Source organism: Clarias gariepinus, chromosome 19 (assembly GCF_024256425.1).
Source record: "Clarias gariepinus isolate MV-2021 ecotype Netherlands chromosome 19, CGAR_prim_01v2, whole genome shotgun sequence".
Classification (NCBI taxonomy): domain Eukaryota; kingdom Metazoa; phylum Chordata; class Actinopteri; order Siluriformes; family Clariidae; genus Clarias; species Clarias gariepinus.
The window spans coordinates 4,695,289-4,720,489 of record NC_071118.1 but is presented as its reverse complement, the minus strand read 5'-3'; the positions used below and the strand labels follow the sequence as shown (position 1 = coordinate 4,720,489).

Here is a 25,201-nt window from a genome sequence, read left to right as displayed (position 1 = left end):
GGGTTCTCCAAAGCCAGTATTGTGTTAGTTTAGTATACACGGTGTATCTTTGATAGGTTGCTCTGTGTTTTACACTTTTGTTTTAAGGCTGACGCTAGGCATCTCAGTGTTATTTATGTTTATTTACCTGCATCTCCTCTCAGGGAGAATGAATAGTTCTTTAAACTTTGTGAGCTGGAATGTTAAGGGTTTAAACCATCCGGTCAAGGGAAGGAAGGTGCTCTCACACCTTAAACAACTTAACACTGCAATCGCATTTTTACAAGAAACTCACATTCGCAGTTTCGATAATTCTCGTCTTATGTCACGTTGGGGAGGGCAGCACTACCACTCGACCTTTCAGGCCAAAGCTAGGGGTGTCTCAATTCTCATTAATCCAAACATTTCTTTTGAGCAGCATAATATAATTGCGGATATACATGGTCGTTATATCATTGTTTCAGGGAAGTTATTTAATACTAATGTAGTGTTGGCCAATTTATATGCCCCTAATTACGATGATGTTTCCTTCTTTGAACATTTCTTCTCTGTTCTACCAGATCTGAGCTCATACTCTCTCATATTAGGGGGAGACTTCAACTGCTGTTTAGATCCATCACTTGACAGGTCATCTCCCAATCCTATACCTCTGAGTAAATCCGCCACGCTACTTCAGTCCTATCTTTGCAGCTTTGGTATTTCTGACATATGGCGCTTCCTTAATTCAAAAAAGAGAGAATACTCATTTTTCTCACATGTTCATCATACTTTCGATCTGTATAAAAAACGTGTAGAATTGCAAAGTAAATTTGAAATTATCTCAACACATGTTATCGAACGTCAATTATTAAAGAGTAGGAGCCAACTTTACATTCATGGTGACAAATCTGGGAAACTTTTAGCTAGTCAGTTAAGAGGATTTAGAGCACAACAACACATTACAAAAATTAGGATGGAGGATGGTACCATTACTAACGATCATTCTAAAATTAATGATGCATTCAGGAATTTTTATTCTCGATTATATACTTTTGAGTTCCCTAAGGACCATAGTTCAGTTGAGAATTTCCTGACTCAACTAGATATCCCAACACTGTCCCCTGATTCTAAATTAAAATTAGAAGGGTCCATATCACAGGAGAAAATCATTTCAGCTATTTCATCATTGCAATCTGGTAAGTCCCCGGGTCCTGACGGGTTCCCTGCAGAGTTTTTTTTAAACTATTCTCCTCATACCTTGCACCACAACTAGCTTCAGTTCTATCTGAATCTTTTCAACAGTAAGCTGCCCGCGTCATTTAATTAGGCTCGCATCACCCTCATAGCAAAGAAGGATAAGGACCCAACAGAGTGCTCTTCATATAGACCAATCTCTCTTCTCAACGTGGATGTTAAAATCCTTGCTAAAGTCTTGGCTCGTAGATTAGAGAATGTTCTACCCTCAATTATATCTGAGGACCAAACCGGTTTGGTTAAAAATCGTTTTTCTTATTTTAACATTAGATGTCTTATGGATGTCCTGTACACACCATCAGAGGGGATCCCTGAGTGTGTCCTTTCTTTGGATGCTGAAAAGGCTTTTGATCGTGTAGAAGGGAGAAGAACATAAAATTTCCCTTTATGCAGATGACCTTCTACTTTTTATGTCAAATCCAATCTCCTCCCTTCCAACTGTGCTGTCATTGCTCAGTGAATTTAGCAATTTTTCAGGATATAGGCTGAATTTGCACAAAAGTGAACTCTTTCTGCTAAATAATACAGCACTAACAACTGGTATCCACAATTTTCCTTCCAACATAGTGAAAAATCAGTTTACCTATCTCGGTATTACAATCACAAGAAAACAAACACCTCTTTAAAGAAAATTTCATTAGGTTGTTGAGCCAAACAAAAAAGGACTTGGGACAATGGTCACCACTCTTTATTACAGTTCAAGGTTGTACACAGGGCTCATTTCTCTAAACTTAAACTTTCCCGTTTCTACCCAGGCATTGATCCTTGCTGTGATAAATGTAAAAGTTGAGAGGCGTCTCTTATTCATATGTACTGGACATGCCCGAATTTGGAAAAATTCTGGAGGGATGTTTTTAAAACCTTGTCGTACATATTGAAATGCAACCTTGAACCAGACCCTCTGATCGCTCTCTTTGGTGTCACTGGAGAGGAAGACAAGCGTCTAACTCCAGCTAAACAGCGTTTGTTATCTTTTGCGACACTTCTGGCTAGGCGTTCTATTTTATTCAAGTGGAAGGATGCCAAGTCACCCACTCACGCCCAGTGGCTCAGAGATATTATGTCCTGTTTGTCCCTGGAGAAGATTCACTACTCAATCCGTTATTCAGACTTGAAATTTCAGCAGGTGTGGGGGCCCTTCCTTCGCTTTTTTCATATACATTAATAGTTTGATTCCCTTCTTATTTAATTGTTTGTCTGTTTGTTTTTCTTTTTCCTTTTTTTTTTGCATGCAGAACTAAAAAACTTCCAGCTCCATATGTATGTGTGTATATGTATGCATATATATATATATATATATATATATATATATATATATATATATATATGTTTGTATGTGTATATATATTAGGGATGCACCGAAATTTCGGCCGCCGAAAATTTTCGTCCGAAATAGCATTATCGGTTTCGGCCGAAACGTAAGAAAGCGCCGAAAATAAAAGCCGAAATTGTCGCCACGCCTCTCCCATCCTCCCGTCTCGTTCGCGCTGTCATTATGCATCAAACACGGAGTATGTCGGCGGTTTGGAAGCACTTGGAAGCAAGTTTTGTTATTGTTAAACAGCCTTATTACTGTTATTTATTATCAATAAAAGTTTGATTGCTTAATTAATTTTTAGTTTTTTTAATACAAACAAAAAGTAAATATTTTAAACGTTTTTTAATGTAGCCATTTTCGGTTTCGGTATCGGTTTTCGGCCAAGTGCATCCGAAAATTTCGGTTTCGTTTTCGGCCCAGAATTTTCATTTCGGTGCATCCCTAATATATATGTATATATTTTTTCCATTTTTCTCCTGTTTTTTAGATGCCTGGCGTCTAGCCTTTCTTATACATGTAAAGCTGGCTTGGAGTCAGGGAAGGGTGGGGTGGGTGCTATAGGGTTTATAAGGGGGTCATAGAATCTATAGTATATTGAAACTTTACATGTTTACCCTGTTATATCCCTGTTTAAAATCAATAAAAATAAACGTTCGAAAGGCGAAATAACAGGCCAAGCCACATTAGTAATAGCAAGCATCACTTCTGAAGGGACCCTCTTCAAGTCAACTTGCTGCTCGCTTTCACACACAATTTTTGGTTAAGGTTTGTGCTAAACCTCCTTCCTCTAACTTGTACTTGTCCAAAAACCTTGACAGTTTCAAGAGTTGCTTAAATCTCTGCCACTTCAAACCCTTTGGGGACCAGAACTAGCAAAGGAATAAGCTTTGTCAAGGGATTCCCCCTTACACCACTCCCTGAGCTCCTTCAATAGCTCAGAGCGTACTGCTAAATCTGCTATGCTTACAAAATGTTATATACAGTGAAACCTCGGATTGTGAGTAACAGTTTGCGAGCGTTTCGCAAGACGAGCAAAGATTTTGAATAAATTTTGATTTGGAAAACGAACAAGTCTTGGTTTACCGATTACCGAGTATTATGTATCATGCATTTGCTTGTTGTTTTGACGCCGTGCGTCACGTGATCACAACTGAGCCAACGTTTTTTCTCTCTCTTGCGCTGCAGAATTGTGGGTAATAGTCTCCCCTGCTGGGCCTTACTGCACGTCTTTCACTGGTATAATTAACATCTGTGCACACGTGTACTGTTTACTATAACACTGTGACCACGTGTGTGTGCATAAAACATTTTATTTTGTGTCTGTATACATGTATGTACAGCACGCGTGTCCATTTTCTTCCTCTGCTTAAGGCTTAGCCTGCTCTTTGCCTGCACACACACAGACCCCTCCTACTTTCGCCTTCACAAACACACACACAGACACTTTCTCTCTGCTCTACACAGAAACACTGCTCTGTCGCGATTCTTTTCAAAAGTAAAGTGCAGGTTAATTTGTTTTATTTTTAATTTACTTTCAATCGAGTGTCGATAGAGAGATTTCTTGTTTATTGTTCCGATAAAACAGTGTTTCCATTGTGTGTGTGAAAAGAGTGGAGGAAGAGTCTGTGTAAGACGAGAAGGGAGAGAGGGGAGCTTACGCTAGGTTCACACACACAGCGCCTGCGCGCACAAACGGAAATACTTATTTGTCGGGATTTATTTTTACTTTTTTTAAAGGTAAAGTGCAGGTTAATTTGTTTTAACTCTGCTTAATATTTTGTGTTAATCATTTTTATGTATTTATTTTTTTGGGCTGTGGATTGAATAATTTGAGTTTCCATTATTTCTTATGGGACAATTACATTTGGAATACGAGACCGCCTAGACAATGAATTATGCTCGTAATCCAAGGTTCCACTGTAATTACTCCAGTTAAGTGTTCCCACACCAAAGACCGCTTACACTTAGCAAGTCTTCACCTACTGTCTAAATCAAAGTACTAACTACAAATAATATTTAGCTTTTTATTACCAAATATCCCAGCGGTGTCTCCAATTTTATGTAGCGCCCCCTTGGCCACCCTGGCAACCCGGGCGCTGGTTGTTAAATTACATTTAACTGTTTAACCTGGATTCCTATGTTGGGTTCTCACCCGCCTGACTGGCTTCAACTGGCTTTAACTTGTGAACACTCTCAAGCCCTGTAATTATAAACAATGGACAGACACAACCTTGGGTGTATAATTAACCAAAATATATTGTTCACTTATTTACAAAAAATAAGTACTTGTCAAATTGAAATAAATAAAACAATCCCTTGTAAGAAAACAAAGATAAATAAAATAAATACCAACCTAAATACTTTCCATAAACATCAACTTAATTCTCTTCTGCTTTTAAACCAAGTCTAATTCTAGAAATAAACAAAAATAGCAATACAACACTTATTGCTCTTACTACAACAATTCTTTTATGTACACCTCTGTAAACTAACTAATGTGACCCGGTCACCTAGCTGTAAAAACAAAAACAAAACTGCCGGCAGAAACTTAATTCGTTGCAGGCCTGTTTTACCGCACTGTACTCACAGTCCCTGTTGAAATGTCGTGAATACGTTTTAAATACCTCCCAGTCGCTTTTTGCAACCAGTCTTGAACAGCAAACTCCTGTTTCCGTGGCAAACTGCTAAACACCATTACCTCCATTACCATTACGTCTTTCTTTTCCAGAAACTTCTCTCACCTGTTTTCATTCATCACCCTTTATCAGTAGTCTCGCTCAATGATGGCTCTGATTGGCCAACACTAAAAAGTTACAATTAACACTGCATTGGTGACCAATCCTATTTCAACCCCATTTGCTTTTTTGCTATTTATTATTTGGGTAAGAGTTAATCTGCAGGTTATATCTGTGAATATAATGTGATGCAGTTCATGAAGGACACAAGCTGAGGATAGATGTACAGGAGCTCGCGAGCTAAAGGCTCATAACCGGGTTTATATTTTTCTCAGTTTGGCCGTGACTTTGCGCGGTAGCGCGAGCGCTTAGTTACCGAGCTGGATAAAAACTCTGAAGTGTTTATCAGTTAAGGAGTGGGGGGAGGGGAGGTGTGTGTGTGTGGGGGGGGCTTCAATACTCGGGAAGTTATAGTTTGGCTTCAGAGATGAACTAATGTATACGAGTGTTATATCGCTTAACTTATTTGTATGAAAAGCGCATTAAGTAAATTCTCGGTTAATTTAATGCAGACGATAATACAGACAGACCGGGGTTAACATTAACAAAGTTCAATGGTTAAAGTTATCCCAGTTTATTTACATTCCAGAATTCCCCAAAACAGTATTTTACACACTCTGTGGTGTAGGTTTACTAATATCTTTTATATTTATTACAACTAGATATTCTGTAAAGTTTATTTATCTTTGTCTTCACTAAATTCTCCTGTTTTCTTTAATCAGAGCTCCGCTGTGGAGGATGGGGGGAGGGGGGGTGTCAGACGGATAACGGTTGGCCTTTTGGAGCTACTGGAGGAGCCCGAACAAGCTGTTAAAAGGAGACCTAGGAGGGATGACGTCACAGTGCAACAGCTTTAGAATGATGTTTGGTCAGGTCTACTGTATATTCTGAACATAGAATTGCAAAACGTCTGATACTTTAGGGGGGAAACAAAGAATTAAACTGTTTCATCTTTAATATTTTTAAAAAATGATATTTTAATATAAAAGAACCAGATAGAGACTGATAAGCAGCTGGTGTTATCCGGGTATTTTAATGACCTTTTATATTTTCACCTGTTTTATACAAATTATTGTTTTACCTTTGACTAGTTTTGGAAGAATAAATTTTATTTTTAAAGTCATGTGTGCGTGTTTTAATTGTTGGGGATTGTTTGTGTATTTAAAAATACATTTACTTAAACCAACAACTTCAATGTGCAAAAAATGGGACCCGACATTGTTTTAAATAGTCAAAGAGTTGGGCTAATAATAATAATAATAATTATTATTATTATTATTATTATTACTGGTTATAGAAACAAATGAAAACAACAGTTAAACACTAGATCATATGTATCTGTGCTAGTTTGTGTTTGTGATTATGTGACCCATAATCATTTTTTCTCAGTATAAATTTTTTTTGGGGTTTTAAGAACTTCATCAAAAGAGCAAAGACAAACTTAGAAGGAGTGGAAGGGTAAGAAACCTCAGTGGAGAATACTGACTGTGACAAGGTGCTAATTGCTCTCTCTGTGTGTGTGTTTTTGGCGGGGGTGTGGGGGGTACTTCAGACTTGTCTGTGCGCACACACACCTCTCATCCACAAACGCTTTAACTGTTGTCTTGTAAATCGTTGATTAAACCTATGAACACAGCTGTTCAGCATCAGTCCTAACAAGCGCAGGGTCTGTTTTTGTCCTTAATTAAATGACACCAATATGTTAATTTACACAATGATAACATGTTGTTTATGTTTAATGTTTATTTTGCCGGAAAAGGTAATAAGCAATATTTAAAATAAAACAAACCAGGAAGTGAGTGTTTCATACATTTAAGTGCTGTGTATAACCAAGTGCCCCAACAGACATAGCAACAGTGTGGAGAGTGTGTGCGCTGTGGGGGATTGGAAGGTGAACGAAGATACTCATTTACAAGACAAAAGACGTTCAGAGGTGTGTTATGCCCTAAAACGCCCCCTTTACATTACGCAATCGCTATCTTCAAAGAAAAGCCGCCGCCCCTTTTCATTCAAACGTGTTAGCGAGTGTTTTTCTTTCCCTACGCTCGGTTTTGTAAACACAGTTGCGTTCAGTAACACGATGGAACCAATTACCTAAACAGCAGCAACAACAACCATTATGATCACACTTTGTTGAATTTATATTGCTTAAATATTCCGCAGCTCTGTCCTCTTTGCATTGCTACGTGTTTATTTACTTCCTTTTCGCATTGCACGTAATGCACTCTAAAATGCACTCGACACTATCAAACTTGGAAATGATATAATATCCAATCAAACATCATGTTATTAAAAGTAACGAATTTGTCACTACTCTTCTCTTATGCAGCACGGCTAAAAAGATAATAAAAATTACACCAAAGTGCTGCAGGTTTGGTGTCTGTGAGCTTTTCCTAATCAGAGTTAGACGGGGGGCATTTTGTGGCTGCTCCAGTTACACTCTACTTAGATATTGCACAGAGGGGAGTTCACTTCTGTTCTCTTCATCCTAGCTTAATTTCATCTCATGAAATAATAGTAAGTTTTGGAAAGTCCGAGTTCATCTCCTCAGCCAGCGTTGTGTATGGGCAGGGTAGCATCATGGCAGGATTGGTGTCATTTCTATTATCTTTTTAGCCGTGCTGCGTAAGAGAAGAGTAGTGACAAATTTATTACTGCAGAAGGAACTGAAGAGACGTGACTTTGAGACGTTCACAGTATATTCGAACCGTAGACAGTGTTTATTTTGCAGAACATTACAAAACAGCCATGTCCAATAAAACAGTGCACCTTTAATAAGCCACATTGGTTTCGAGTCAGTAGTAAAATTAACGAAAGACTGAGAAGCCCCGTAAACTTGACCCTGACAATAATAGTCGATTGTTTTTATATTTGTGTTTTTTTATATATATATATATATATATATAAATATATATATATATATATATAAATATATACATTTTTAAATGTTCAAATTAACGTTTCAGAGTAGCCTATATAATTTGTCTTGTCATCTGTTTACAGCGTTGGCTGATTTGGTGATTGAGACCCATGGGTTACATTTAAAGATTTTTATTAGTAGTAGTAAGCCAGTCTTTAGTAACCCTGGATAAATCACAATATAAGCCCTCTCTCGCGCACGCGCTCTCTCTCCCTCATTCTCTCTCTCTCACACACACACACACGTACACACAAAAAATAAAACATGAAATCGCGTAAAACCAAATGAAACTATGGCAAAAATATATAAGCAGTGAAAAATCCAGTAGTATCCTGTAGGTGATCCTGCGATAACAGGCGCTGACCCTCTGGAACTGTTTAGTTCTGTTAGTATTGTGTTCAAGTGTGAATGTTTATGGGGATTTAATCTGACTCTGCTGCCGCATCTATTCACCGTAGTGATAAGTGATTAATGCCCCATCAGATCTTTGATGGGGAAACGTTATGCTGGTTAAATGACTAAAGACATACTGATCCGTATGGACAGATATTTGTTCCAGATATTATGCGCCATTAATCGATTTGTTATGCCAATTTTTGACTATCAGCGAAAAAACATCAGCGAAAACATCAAAAATATAACGAAAACAAACCCAAGCAGAAGTTAAATTTTAAGCTTTACTTTGCAGCAAAATATTATCTACCAGTGTATTAAACGGAAATAGATAAAATACACCGTAATGTAAAATACTGTACATAGCCCGCATTTGTATTCCGTACCTACAACGACTGGTATAGATAAATTACAAATGTTACCGTGTCTTTAAGTATTATTAAGGATGTCATGAAAAATATTTCAATAAGTAGTTTTATTAATTAATTAATTTAATCATTAATTAAAAATAGCATAAGCATCATCCGTTGTGTATTGAGTAATTTAAATCTGTTTTATGAATCGTTTTTTATCCCTCTTTTTTACCACATCATCTATTTATAAAACTATGTTGACGTAAGTTATGTTATATATATTAAATATAGTAACCGGCTGCTTGGACACTGCAGTTAACTGAAGCAGTCAATGCTCCATCTGGCGGAATTATACAGCATTGCAACCATCTTTTTAGAAAGCGCATGGGGGCGTTTATGGGGAGGGGCATCGTTAACTACGTCATCGCGGGGGATCACATTCCGTGCACGGATCGATCATGGTCCTGTCACGGTCCTGTCATGGACCTATCATGCTCCAAGCGGCTGTTTGACGTGGCTCCCACTGTAGGGCGGTGCCCTGGGGCAAAAAGGCTGGTCCTGCTGTCCAGTGTGCTCATCAATACCATTATATATGACCTGATCATGGTATAATTAATGCATGCTTACCATAGGCAAGTTCAAACTAACAGTTTTTACGGAATTATTTTATCTTTCCTTATTCAGAGGCTTGCAATACAGCCACCGGGAGCAGGTGACGCATTGCCTTTTGAGAATGTGCAAGAATTTAAAAGCGTGTTATTTCTGCTCTTCTCACTAAATATAAATACATTTAATATAGAGTTAACAGTTTGGATTTGACTTTTTTCCCCACAGGACTTATTTCTCGAGCTAAGGATAAAAAAGACAGACAGCGCGTAACAGACAGGGTCAAAATCAGACTGACAGAGGCATTTGGCAAATTAGAACAATTGGGTATCGACTTAACTTTTATTAACGATATAAAAAAGGAATCCACAAGATCAAAAAGGGGGGAGCACGTCTTTAACAATAACATATTAAAATTTCACAGTAAAATAATCACCTCATTTGCAGTCAGCTCCTCTTTTTTAAGTATATCTAATTACATCAAGAAGGAATTTAAAGAATTGGTCAAACATACACTGACACCTGAGACAGAATTAGAAATTCAACACAAAATGGTTGTAGATTTCAAAATGGAAAATTCTATATGGATGCCAATTCAGTTCTTTATGGGAAGATATCACAAATTCTTTTCAGTTTTATGAAACAGTTTATGCAGAGCATACTTCTGAGAAATGAGCAAGAGGGTGATGAACAAAATAAAGTCACTAGTTTTATTAACAGAAAAAAAAAATTATGTTGATATATTTGCAAAGGTAAAGTGGCTTGAGGGCTGAGGATATCAGGTAAGATTTGATGCAGTAAAAAAATGATGTCGTAAGAATGTATTCAAAGACTTGTGGTGTGACCTGGTGCTGCCAGGTGGCAGACAAAGCAGCATCATTCTTTTCTCCCACATAAATTTCATTAAGGGTCTTGCTCACATGCTCAACAGTGACAAATGCTGGGTCTAAAAACTTCCAATCAGAAACCTACTCCATGCAGATAAATGTCTGTCCACAAGGTGGCAGTCCTCCATGTCCTGCTTATGCGCCTCAGCCTCGGAAACCCTGTAGACCAGTGGTTCTCAAAGTGTGGGGCGCGCCCCACTAGTGGGGAATAAAGACATGACAGGTGGGGCGCAATGAACGGGAGGGAATTAGTGGAAAATATATTTTTTTAAAGTGCCTAATTTAATTTATGCTTTTCTTCATTGACAATGAAAATCATAAACTTAAAACAAAACAAAGAAATGGGTCATTAATACAAGTAAATTAAAATATCATCAGTTTGGGGCCCGGGAGAAAAAGTGGAACCATAATGCAACAATAACGGTTTAATGTTGGCATGTTAATTGCAGAGGAACAATATAAGGAAACTTTCACAAAGCGGGTCAGTAGCGTATGTAGTGGGCAATGGATAAATTTGTTACATGGACCACAAAAAAAGCAGGTGATTCAGCGCAAGCAGACAAAAAAACGACAGGCAATAAGCCTAATCAATCAAAAAGCCAGCCGAAAAGAAAATATGATGAAGCCTATCTTGCGCTTGGATTCACGGTGGGGATGGTGGGGGCAGAGGAGAGACCCATGTGTGTTTTGTGTCTTAAACCGCTGGCAGCAGACAGCATGAGACCCAACAAATTAAGAAGACACTTAGAGACAACACACCCCAGTCACATTAATAAGCCACTCGACTTCTTTGAAAGAAAGCTGGCAGAATACCGTGAGCAGAAGAATCACATGGTAAAATCTGCATCAGTGAACAGCAAAGCACAAATGGCTTCATTTAAAGTTGCATACAGAATTGCCCAGTGCAAAAAACCACACACGATTGCTGAGCAGCCAATTGTCCCTGCTGCTGTAGACATGGTGTCGATTATGCTGGATGAGACAAGTGCAGCAAAATTGAAAGCTATCCCCCTGTCAAACGATACCGTTGCACGACGTATATGCGACATTTCATGTGACCTTGAAGATCAACTCGTAGAAAAGCTCAAAGACGCACGTTTTGCATTACAGGTGGATGAGGCTATTGACAGCAACAATGACTGTTTGTTTATTTCATATGTACGCTTTATAAATTCAGAGACAGTGAGTGAAGATTTGCTATTTTGCAAGTACGTCCAAACTAGAGCCACAGCTGATAAGCTCTTTAAGATTCTTGACACTTACGTTACAGAACACAAGCTGAAATGGGAGAACTGTGTGGGCTTTTGCTCGGATGGCGCACAGACCATGGCAGGGTAAAGAAAAGGACTAATTAAGAAGGTTGCGCTAAATGCGCAATGGACACACTGTGTCATTCACAGGGAAGCGCTAGCGTCACGGCAGCTCAGCCCCGAATTAAACGAAGTCTTGACAGAGGTTGTGAGTGTGATGAATTTTATCAAAACCCGACCCCTAAAAGCGCAATTTTTTTCCGCACTTTGTGAGGAGATGGGAGCTGATCATTCAGCTGTGCTGTTTCACAGTGAGTCGATGTGGCTTTCCCGAGGAAAAGTGCTGTCACGAGTGTTTGAACTCAGAGTGGAGATTCGCATCTTTTTGGAGGAGGAGCGCATGTATGAGGCCGCAAGCAAGTTCAATGATGATGAATTTCTGATAAAACTGGCCTATCTCAGTGATGTATTTGGAAAGCTGAGTGAATTAAATCTTCAGCTTCAAGGCAGAGACAAGCACCTACCTCACCTGGCAGACAAGATCACCGCATTCACCTGATAACTCGAGATGTGGGACAGGCGCCTCGATCAAGGCATTACTGGTGTCTTTGAGAATCTGAGTGAAGTTGCTGAAACAAGTGATTCTGAAACCTCCACAGTAATCCCATGTTTTAAGCAGCCCATCTCTTCCCTGCGAGGGTTATTTAAAAAATACTTCCCAAACAACAGTGCTCAGTATGACTGGGTTATGGATCCATTCAAAGCAACAGGTTGGTCTATTTTGCTTTTTTATTTAATTTAATTGACTGACTATGACTATAACATTTATTATACTCATATATTGTACATACATTTAATTGATTTTGTATGCTACTTTTGGAATCTTTGTCTTTTATATGCAGTGACAAAGTATTTATTTATATTCTTTATGCAGCACCAGCCGATTTCAGCTCTGCTGAACTGGACCAATTCATTGAGTTGACATGTGATTCCACCCTGAGACTGAGGTTTACAGGTCAGACACTGAGTGAAGTCTGGCTGGGAGTGGAAAGGGAGCATCCACTCATCAGCCAAAGGGCTATGAGCATTCTTCTGCCCTTTGCCACATCTTATCTCTGTGAGATGGGGTTTTCAGCTGTTGCTTCACTGAAAACAAAGTACAGATCTCAGCTCAACATTGAGCATGACTTGAGGGTAGCAGTATCAAGCCTGCAACCACGTTTTGAAAAGATGTGCAGTACAAAACAGGCTCATTGCAGCCACTAATGCAGTGATAAGACTCACATGTTCATTCTGTTGTTCCTCCTGTTCTTGACTTCTTCTTGGTTATTGCCAAATGCGTTTGCTCTTTTTTGCAGAGATGGCAAAATGACAAAGTAAGGCTAAGTTATAACAGTTGCACTTGTTGTTTACCTGTTTTGATCTTATTGATTTAAAAATTGATATTTCAATAAATTTGAAATTTTAAACCTGGCCAATTTCGTTATCATTTTGTTGACAAGTGGGGCTTAAAAATTCACCCACCCCCTTAAGTGGGGAATGATCGAAAATGTTTGAAAACCACTGCTGTAGACAATGTGCACGTGCACTGTTTTGTTTACAACTCAAAAATCTGTGCTGTTCACAAACTGCTTGTTAGGGCAACAATACAAAGAGGTTTGCTGTAGAGACTAATTATTCTTAGTTGCAGTTGGAAAAGCTTTATTTCTGAAAAACGGCAGTTGGATAAACAATGGCCATTTTTAACAGTGTATAGAAATAATTTTTCTTTAATTTTTTCCCCTGGACCTGGCAACCCTTGCATCACCACACTGATTTACACTCACCTAAAGGATTATTAGGAACACCTGTTCAATTTCTCATTAATGCAATTATCTAATCAACCAATCACATGGCTATTGTTTCAATGCATTTAGGGGTGTGGTCCTGGTCAAGACAATCTCCTGAACTCCAAACTGAATGTCAAAATGGGAAGAAAAAAAAAGGTGATTTAAGCAAGTTTGAGCGTGGCATGGTTGTTGGTGCCAGACGGGCCGGTCTGAGTATTTCACAAAATGCACAACCATTTCTAGGGTTTACAAAGAATGGTGTGAAAAGGGAAAAACATCCAGTATGCGTCAGTCCTGTGGGCGAAAATGCCTTGTTGATGCTAGAGGTCAGAGGAGAATGGGCCAACTGATTCAAGCTGATAGAAGAGCAACTTTGACTAAAGTAACCACTCATTACAACCGAGTAGGGCTGCAACAACTAATCGATAAAATCGATAATTATCGATAATGAAATTCGTTGTCAACGAATGCCGTTATCGATTAGTTGGGCTGCTCACGTCACTGAGGCGCGCGACCACAAGATGCACAAATACACACAGATGCACAGCCGCTCGCGCAATGGAGGTTACAGGAGCGTCTGGAGGATAAAGCGCGCGCCCCGAGTCCTTCAAGGTTTGATAGCAATTTACATTAAACGCCTCTAAGTGGACGGTAACCTGCACGCTATGAAAGACCGAACTTTCACGGCATGTCATGCACGAACACTTAAAGAGATAACATGTTGGTGTTACGGCGAAACGTCAGCGAAACGTCAGCAGGGTCGGTAAAAACTGTATCTCTTATCGTGTAAAAGTTGTAAAGTTTAAGTGCTTTTGTTTAAACTGTTTGCTAACTTCGGGACAGTCGCGCTAGATCTGTTCACGTGCTACTCGCTAGCATCACATTGCGCAATCACCTCATGAGCAATAGTGATTAGTTAAATGGCGCTATTTTAGATTAGCTTAAATTACACGGTGCAAATAACAGGAGAATATTACATTTAGTGATTGTTGTGGTTTTCAGCGAATGCAAATACCAATTAATTTGTGACTATTAGCTTTTTGCATTTCTACAGTTTTTTTATAGTCCACTACAAAGTTAACTTGTAATTTACTGTGGTTTTACTTATGCATACATAGTTTTATTATACAAAATTACATTATTTTAGCTGTTTATATCTTATCAACTGAATATATCAGTGTATTTTTTAAACTATATATATATATATATATATATATATATATATATATATATATATATACACACACACACACACACTGTATAAACTGTATATATTATATACTACATTTCATTTAAGGTTTAAAATGTCAAAAATTAAAGATTATTAAACTCTATGTGGCTTTTGGATTTTTAAAAGTTTATTTTTATACATAAATAGTACCCTGATTTATGTTTTTTTTTTTTAATAGTTATAAGCAAAATATCAAATTTAAGAAGCGGTTAGGTTTTATCCGATTAATCGATTAATCGAAAACATAATCGCCCAACTAATCGATTATCAAAATAATCGTTAGTTGCAGCCCTACAACCGAGGTATGCAGCAAAGCATTTGTGAAGCCACAACACGCACAACCTTAAGGCTGATGGGCTACAACAGCAGAAGACCCCACCGGGTACCACTCATCTCCACTACAAATAGGAAAAAGAGGCTACAATTTGCATGAGCTCACCAAAATTGGACAGTTGAAGACTGAAAAAATGTTGCCTGATGGTGGTGGTGTAATGATGTGGGGAATGTTTTCTTGGCACACTTTAGGCCCTTAGTGCCAATTGGGCATCGTTTAAATGCCACGGGCTACCTGAGCATTGTTTCTGACCATGTTCATCCCTTTTTGACCACCATGTACCCATCCTCTGATGGCTACTTCCAGCAGGATAATGCACCATGTCACAAAAGCTCGAATCATTTCAAACTGGTTTCTTGAACATGACAATGAGTTCACTGTACTAAAATGGTCCCCACAGTCACCAGATCTCAACCCAATAGAGCATCTTTGGGATGTGGTGGAACGGGAGCTTCGTGCCCTGGATGTGCATCCCACAAACCTCCATCAACTGCAAAATGCTAACCTATCCATATGGGCCAACATTTCTAAAGAATACTTTCAGCACCTTGTTGAATCAATGCCACATAGAAATTAAGGCAGTTCTGAAGGCGAAAGGGGGTCAAACACCGTATTAGTATAATGTTCCTAATAATCCTTTAGGTGAGTGTACATACCGATAAACTGATTCAGAGAGATGTGTTTTTTGTCGTCACATTTGTGATCACATCCTTAGACAACACACACACATTTAAACTGACTGCGCTATTTTAACAAATACACACTAAATGGAGACCACTGGTAAACATTCAAAACTGCCAATGGCAAAATCAGACGCGCAGGAATCCCATCTTCAACAGCCATTAAGCGGGGTGGGTTTCATGGACACCGTTTCCATACTAGACAATGGGACGTACTTGTTCAAAAGGACAAAGAACTAGTCATCCGTTTGAAGGTGTTTATTTTTTTACTTTATTAAAACATCTTAAAGTCTTAACCTCTGCTCCAATGCCTCGCCTTCAACCTATAAAAACCTGACATTTTTCATTCCCCCCTGTCCTGGTGTCGACTACCAAAGCATCCCCCCCCCCCCCCCCCCCAAAAAAAAAAAAAAAAAAACACACTTCACTTAATGCCACATTAAGCATTAGTTTTTTTCATGACCCTGGCAACCCTTGTGTCACCTTACTGATTTAAATACTGATAAACTGATCAAGAGAGATACAAAGTATTCTGATCACATCCTTAGACGACACACCCCACATTCACACTGACTGCTGCACGATCATTAAAAACACAAACTAAATGGAGATCGCTGGTCAAATGCAATGGCAAAATCCGATGCTCAGGAATCCCATCTTCAACAGCCATTAGGCTGGGTGAGTTTCATGGACACTGTTCCTGTGTTTGGGACAATAAAGGCAACTGTTGACCTTATCCTAGCACTACATACTAGACAATGGGATGTATTTGTTCAAAAGGACAAAGAACTAGTCATCCTTTTGTTTGTGTTAATTTTTTTACTTTATTAAAACATCTTAAAGTCTTAACCTCTGCTCCAATGCCTCGCCTTCAACCTATAAAAACCTGACATTTTTCATTCCCCTTGTCCTGGTGTCGACTACCAAAGCCCCCCCCCCAAAAAAAAAAACAAAACCTGTAAAAACCTTCTCCCACATGATTCCAAACTTCAACATTTTTCATTAAGGGTCTCTCACGGGCTCAGCAGTGGTCAATTGGAAGTGGTGGGTTGTAACCCCTGACCTTCAAATCAGAATCCCACAATTGGGAAAATAAAGGCAACTGTTGACCTTGTCCTAGCACTAGACAATGGGACGTAGTGGTTCGAAAGCACAAAGAACTAGTCATCTTTTTAAAGGTGAGTCATGTTTCTATAGCATTTATTCAAAAATTGACAGACAATAAAGTCATAAGTTAAAAAAAATTAAATTAATAGTTTTTAAATGGAAATAAAACTATTGTTTTTTACTATGCAAGTGTTTTGAGCTTATCAGATGGCTCATAGAATTCCTAGAATTTGAATTCCAGGGTATTATTGCATGGATGTAAACGTGGACCACACAGACCTGCTTAAAGCACAGCAACTAGGGCTGTGCAATTAATCGAATTTCGATTTCAATTTCGGGTCTCAACGATCACAAAAATGGTGTAATCGAAAAAAAAGATTATTCACTTTTTTTAAAAGTTTTTTTGACCTGCGTTCTGACGCGCGCATCTGGACAAGCGTTATGCTTTGCCATCTCGACACTATTAATAATAATTTATTATTTATAATTTATTAATTATTTTATTTAATATTTATATTTTATTTATTACTTGTTTTCAAAAGATTGTGGAAGTGCACTACATTGTTGATCTTGTTTGCCTTTATCTGTTTTATCTGTCCTAATCTGTTTTAAGGAGAATTCACTGTTCTGTTCAATAAATGCAACATATTTCCAAAGTCAAAATAGTAAAATAATAAGTGTAAAATAATCGTGATTTCAATCATGACCAAAAAAATCGTGATGATTTTTTCCATAATCGAGCAGCCCTAACAGTAACTTCACATTCTACAAGATTGTAATTATAATTTTGACTAAACCATCAGTGTTTATTAGTATAAATGCTAACTTGTACACACAAACAAAATAGTCATTTTACTGTAAATCTTTAAAGCAAGTGCTCTTTGAAAGTCACTGGATCTGTTAATATAACTGAGCCAGGAGCCTATTTTTCTTCATTATAATATAAATTAAACCAGCCAACGATCAGAAGTAAATATTCATCCTCATAGAGCTGCTTTCAGAGGATCGAACAGGTAAAAATCTGATGGAGCGGGATCTGGACTAGAGGGAGGATGCTTAAACACAGTGTGCGGACGTACATTGTCATGCAAGATCACAGGGTTCAGCAAATACAACGCAATATTGGACAGCTTAAAATCATACCTAGGGTTGCTAACTGTCCCGTAACTACAGAATTCCGTATTTGGAAGATAAAAGACCTGTTTAGTATTAAACCGATAAGAAAAAGTTGAGTAAAATCTATGGGAGAGAAATATTACAGGTTAGCCTACTAAAATAGTGATGTGTATGAGACGCGGAAGAAAACCCCTCCTTTCCTTAAATCTGTCTAATATGGGTTCTTCCAACATACAGAAAGCGCATTTCTCACTGATTGGGACTCGTCAGACAGAGCGGCCTTTTGCACAAGGCGCGGAACTAAACAGGCTACAGACAGATAAATTATTTGATCTTTCCTTATTTAGAAGCTTGCACTACAGCCATAGAAGGCAGGAGACCCCTCGCCATTTGAAAACATGCAAGAATTGAAAAGTGTGTTATTTCTTTTCTTCTTACTGTTATAAATAAAATACATTCAATTTAATGTTAAACAGTCTGGGTTTGCCTTTTTACCCCACAAGACTCATTTCTAGAAAAAGAAATGATGAGAAAAACCAAAGTGCAACAGGCAGGATTAAAAACAAACTGAACACTGCATTAAATGAATGGTGGACACGTCTTCAATAATGACGTACTAAAATAGTGGGAGAATTTATAGTTAAATCCTGTCAACAACAAGCAGGCATTTGATCATTTCAAAAGACATTCACTGTCTCGTTAGACAGAATCAGAAATTAGAAAAAAAAATGGTTGTAGAATTTAAAGATGGAGAATTGTATATAGATGCAAATCGCATAATTTATGGGCACTGAGATTTCATGGTAGAATTCTTGCGGAATATAAATGGGAGTAATGTGCAACAGAATAAAATAATAATAATAAAGTATCTTTACTAATTGAATTTACGGCAACATATTTACAAAGATAAAGTGGCCCGACAAGAGACATCATCAGACAAGATTTGACACTGTAAAAAATGAAGTGATGGACACAGCACTGTTGGGCCCTTGAACAAGGCCCTCAACCCTAAAAATGATGTAAATGTAAATATAGAATTCTTCATTTTTTAATTCTACAACCATGTTGTGGCAAAACACATTTTTGACTGGTACTGACTGAGTTTACTAGGTGTAACCCAAACATCATCTCAGCATGTAAGGTAAGTGTCCACCACCTCAGCTGCTCCCTCCGAGGGGTCGCGGCAGTGGACCATCCGAACCACACAACAACTTAATAAAATCGGAGAGCAACAGCTGTAGAAAGGTCTTGCACAATATCCAGTACGACATACAGACACCTTACATTTAAGTTCGAATGGATGGTGGCAAGGTCATCTTCAACAACAGTTGAGATCCCCATCTTCATCCATTTTGTGAAGTCTTCTGGCTTTGCGTCCTGTAGTGTATAAAAAAAAAAAAATTAAAAAAACAGGGCAGGATCAAAACCCATTTTTTTGATTGATGGAATTCTGCTTGTCCCACAATGAGTTAAAAATTTTCCTAAACATGTGCTCATGGAACTTCCAAAGATCACATGTGCAGGGCATGTACATAGACCTAAATTCTGTTTCTGACCAAAACTGATCATACTAAATCTGCAGGACAGTGTTGAGGCAGTCATTTTCCCATTGACTAAAATTGCCTACTTTTGACACTTTGAAGTTAGATATATGGCCTATATAAAAAAAAAAAACTGACACCTTTTGTTTTCTGAATTCTAAAGTCATACAGGTTTAAAATGTCATTTATCTTTTGGGGAACTTTTCCTTTAACCTGTGACATACCTTTACCACAAACATTTCAATCAGAATATAATGATGCACTTTTTATGTACACTCTGCGACAATGTGAAGAGCAATTAATGGAGAAAGAATCTCTTAAGCACCATCATGTTCCTTCCCTGAAATTGGGGACATCATGCACCACATCTTTGAAGTAGCTGTGCTTGGCTTCATATCTGATTGCCCAGAGCTCAACTAATGACCAAAAGACAGCGAATTAGATGCGGATAGTGCACCACGTAGTGGTGTTTTGGTCACAATTTCACGTTTGGGAATGTGTCTTGGAGTAGTTGTGTGTTCTGATTTTTTTTTCTTCTAAAAAGCACAGGGTTGCTTTTAAGAACTTGACCTAGATGACAAACTCAACTACCTTTCTGAAGTCCATCAAAATGTCCCCAGGCAGCCACAGAATTGGGTACAAGATTACTAATCAATCATTAATAAGTATAGTAACGCCCAGTAATAAGAATAGTAATAATAATAGTAACGCCCAGTTCTCATGCCCATTCCCCCTGTGGTTTTCTTTAAAAAACTGTACTGGGAAATTACTTGAGGTCTGCTTACTCTTAACAATTGCATTAAATTTTACTCTTACAAGGACTTCTTACAAGTAACAACTGATAATTGGAACAATTTCCACCTAAGTTTCATGTAGAACATCTGGTGGGAACCCAGTTATTGAGTAAAGGAAGAAAGGTGCTTACCAAGGACACTTTTTCTTTTCACCCAGTCTGCTCTAAAGCTCATGGTGATCTCTCAGTTTATCCGTAATTGAGTTGTACTGTTTAAGAGTTCGAAGCTGAAACCAACCAGCATGTTGTGTCTATATCTACACAGATTTTCAGCCTGAAAGCTTTTTTGAAATCAAGAAGACTGTGAGCCCAAAGATTGTCAGCACATACACAACACAGGCCTCAGAAGTCTGACAAAGTAAGTCTTACATGCAATTAATACGAATATACAATGTAAAGCATACCAATCCGTTTGACTAAATCTGTCCCCTTTCCCCACAATGCCATCTTGTGGCGAAAAAACAAAACAAAATCACACCTAAGAAGATAAATCTCGCATGAGAAATCTCCACATCACAAGACATGCTTTGTTGCTCAGTCTGCAGCATCTTTCCCAGAACAAACACCAATTGCAAAAAAACATACAAAAAATAAATAAAGCACAATGAAGTCCTGAAATTTCCCAAAATTTAGCAGTCTTTGCAAACTTCAAAAAGCAACACTGAGTGGCATTTACTCATCTGTGACTTTAGTGGAAATTTCAGATTCAGAATCTGCCACAGACTGATTCATGTTCTACACAGTTCTTACAAGTTCATAGACATTTCTGTTTAATTAGAACCAAATATTTGAGTTGATGATTTAAATTTTTTGTTGTAATTTGTATTTTACCTATTTTTTGATTATTTTTTTTGTTGTCTTTACAATATTATACATTATAAATATATATTTTTTTTTATTTGGGCTACTTAAATTTATTTTGGGCTACCAAAAACTGAAGAGTGCCTGCCCGAAGGGCTACCAGGGATTTTGAAATTTTGCGAGCCCTGCACCGTTCCTGAGATGTGCATTCAGTACTTTAACAAACACACCTTTCTGCTCCAGGTGTCTTAACAGTGTTTTAAAAAATGTGTCATAGCCAAATTGTTTTATATCACTGTTTTTTTCCCAAGTAGAGAAAGCTGTATTAAGGAATGTGTAAAACAGAATTAAGGAAAAAGGAGATATTTTTAATGTAGTCTATCAAATCAGTACTCCACAGGGTCAATTACTTGAAAATGCTCTTTGAAATAAGCATTCCATCTGTGTTCTGTTGAGAAAGTACCCTTCTTTGAAGAGGCTGTAAAAATATTTTTGAACACTTCTGCTGATATCAATTCAATGGCTCCTCTGCCAATTACTCACAAATGTGGCTTTCATATTTTCTTAAAATATTCCTGATTAACTATTTTGCTGTAAACCTAGACAACGAAACAATGTCAAAAGTGCAAAACTGTCTGCATATAAAGGATCAATGATGTAAGTCTATGCTTTAGACCTGTATACTCTACGTTTAACTGCGGATTCTGCACAAGATCTCCTGACTCCGCCTCTTTACTGCTTTTCCAAATTATCAGTTCGCATTGTAACAGAAAAACTAAAATCTTTAAAACCTCAAGATTTATGCGTATGAGATATGTGACTACTGAAAGTTGTAAGGACAATGATTGACAGCTCACAATCCTTTAGAGGACATTTGACTGTCATAGCTCCTCATCAAATGGTTTCTGATAGGGTTTAAAAACTGGGCTGGTTGACAAACACCTTTAAATCATGTAACTTAATTAAAAATAAAGCAGTCAGTAACTGCAACAGTCTATCTGTGTATTTGTCAATTGTGATTTTAACAAAACACCTACAGTTTTTAAAAAGTGCAGACACAGTCAGTACACGAACAAGGCTGCTTCCACGATCGCCCTTGATAGTGCTGGAACCTGTGCTGAATCTTACCCTGCATTCCAAACCTATGTAAAGAAAAGCAAAAACAATTCGACATGTGCAATGTTACATTTCAAATAAAGTGACTTGGTTTAAAACAACAAATATTACACACACACAAGGGGAGAATATTAAATAAATAAATATATACAGTGCCCTCCATACAAACTGGAAAAGCAAAGATAAGATTAATCTACAGATAATTAAAAGATGATAGCTATTTCAACACAGATATTTTATGGTTATAAAGGTCTGTCTGTGTTGTCACCAAATGTAGACTCAGAATGCAGAAGCAATGGATAAAACTAAGACTAAACATTCCCTACATTTTGTTTAAATAAGTAATGCAACAGGATGCAGCTGAGGACAAGAAAAGAATTCATTTCCAACCTTTTATTCAAAAACAGAACTAAAATCTTTACAGCAGTGATTCCGTTAGTGTGTTTTAAAAAATTTAAGGAGCAACATGTCTGCGCACTTTCTAAAGTAAAAATTTAAAAAATAATCTGCACTTTACCTTTGAGAAGAATCGTGACAGAGCAGTGTTTCAGTGTAGAGCAGAGAGAAAGTGTGTGCGTCTGTGAAGGTGAAAGTAGGACGGGTCTGTGTGTGTGTGTGTGGGGCACGGTGTCCAATGACGCGCGCGAACACAGACACACACAACAGGCAAAGAGCAGGCTAATCCTTGAGCAGAGAGAGAAAATTTTTAACGTCTCTAATGAGACTTGCTTTTGCTTTACACGCATACGGACACACATATGTTCACTTCGCTCCGCACTCGACTAACTCCGCACGGCACAACGAATCGATTATGAAATTCATTGCCAACGCTTTTAGTAATAGATTTTTATCGATTCGTTGTTGCAGCCCTAAATGAAACTCTAAATATGCTGTTCTGCTCAGCTGGTAAAACGTGTACATGTTGAAATGGACAGAGATCAAATGTGAAAATGTGACATTTTATTGCATCATATTTATCCTTGAATGATATTTATCATATATCAACTCCATATTAAACAACAATTTTGTCTTGTCTGTTTCAATACTTATGAAGAGCACCGTGTATATTGGTATATTAAATAATAAAATAAAATTGATGTTAAAACAAACTAAACTTCTGAAATAATAGGTATTAACCATACAACATGATTATGTATTTTCAGTGTTTTATACTAAACATTACGTACAGCGTGTTGCTATGTTATACAGATCAGAAACAACCACAAAATTAACAAAGTAAGGAATACCCTATAACTTATTATTTGTTTTCTATCTACAGTATTTAACAATACTGTATTAACTTACAATAATGACGACTTGCCTGGTTGATCACGTGTTCCCTCATGCGGCTTCCATGTTGTGTGTGGCTGGATGAACAGTAATCACGTGGTTTGCATTTAGCGACACTGATTGGGCTAAATCCAAAACGCGGTCAGTGAAACGGAACGGACCAGCCGGTGAAGAATTCTACAGGGTCTTAAAGCCGCCTCCCCACGACCCTAACAGCATGACAAGACCAAAAGACGAACCTACGTTTACAACATATAATTCACCACACACTCTAACCGTATATTTTAATTTATTCCCTTCAAATTATACTGAGTAAACTAAACATTGCTTTCAAATGAAGCACGTGGCGTGAACTCGGCAAATCGCTAAATAGCTGTCCGAGCTTCGTGTAAAATATCATTACATGCCCCAGAAAACTATTTTAGAACATTATATGAAATTTTTAAACGTATTTGCGTACTAATTTAGGTTATTTTCTTCCTTAAACTTACCTAAACCAGAGAATATTTAGCCTCTGCCACAGCGCTGTTACTGAAGGAAAACCCACTCAAAGTGCCGGGAAGACAAACTGCGCATGCGCAATGACAGGACATGAACCGTTGAATGAAGAATTTTTGGCGACATCTCTCAAAACTTGACTCTTCTATTTGGTCCAGCAGGTGGCAGCAATGCTCCTAAAAGCCTGATCCTTGTCCGTGTAATACCGATCCAGTCCAGTGAGGGTCAGTAATGCGCCTGGCTAAAAAATAAAGAAGGAAAATCTTTTTTTTTTTTTCTCGGATACTCGGATTAGAGTTATATGTGTGTTGTTCAACAGACATGAAGAGAATTACTATGTAGAATTCTGAGTAAGTAAGTTTAGGCTTGGCCTAAAATATAAAGGCATTTAGTTTGTACTCGGAGTTTGCGGGGCAGGAAATATGATTCACGTGGTCTCGATTTCTTTCCCTCCTATGTCCCGTTTTTTTTCCTTCTTCACATCCGGGATATCACAGGAAGAGCAATTGATTGCCGATTGCTGTTGTCCGTGCCGCAGTGTACTTTAAAGTGTGCCCTTTTCTGCTCCCTGTGTAGTCTACTTCATATGAACTACTTGTTGATCTGAATGCAGCACTTCCGACTAACTGACTGGGTTGCCAGTTGCGGAATAAGCGGTGTTCTTACCTAAAACCCTCTCGGCACAAAGTAAATGCTGTTTCCACTGTAGATGTGTGTAGACAAATGACTGACACTTTTATACTCTCTTTTTTATTCTCTTTCTTTTTTATTATATTGTGTATTTCTTTTTTATCTTTTTTTTGAGTCATTTAGTTAATTTCATTTTTTTGACAAGAAATAAAATAAAATGTCACATTTGCAATAAACAGACCCCCAATACGTCTACATACAAAAAAATTGGTTATAGTTCCAATAATGAAAATATTACAGTGCAGCCAGGGACATATTATTATAAACAGAATGAGCAGCTCACCTCTCATATCTTTTGGTCCGAATCATTTGTTCTTTTGTCACGTGACTCTCATAGACGCTACGCAGTGAATTACACAGGAAACGAAACGAACACATGAACGACTCGGAGTAAAAGACTCATGAGAAGAAGAATTTCTCAATTCTGTTTCCTCTGTACTGCACTGCAACGAACGATTCGGACCAAGGACTCAAAGGTAACTACTCATTTCTGTTTCCTGT

The 25,201-nt window shown here is 37.8% G+C and overlaps 1 long non-coding RNA gene across 1 annotated transcript; it reads right to left on the bottom strand.

Annotated features, from left to right (window-relative positions):
• Positions 1–17,628: 17,628 nt before the first annotated feature.
• On the bottom strand, positions 17,629–24,081 carry LOC128507338 (uncharacterized). The gene is made up of 4 exons (XR_008355809.1): positions 24,004–24,081; positions 23,528–23,721; positions 22,144–22,248; positions 17,629–19,348 (listed from the first exon to the last, which is right to left on the bottom strand). It is a non-coding gene; the product is annotated as an uncharacterized LOC128507338 (long non-coding RNA).
• Between the last annotated feature and the right edge of the window lie 1,120 nt (positions 24,082–25,201).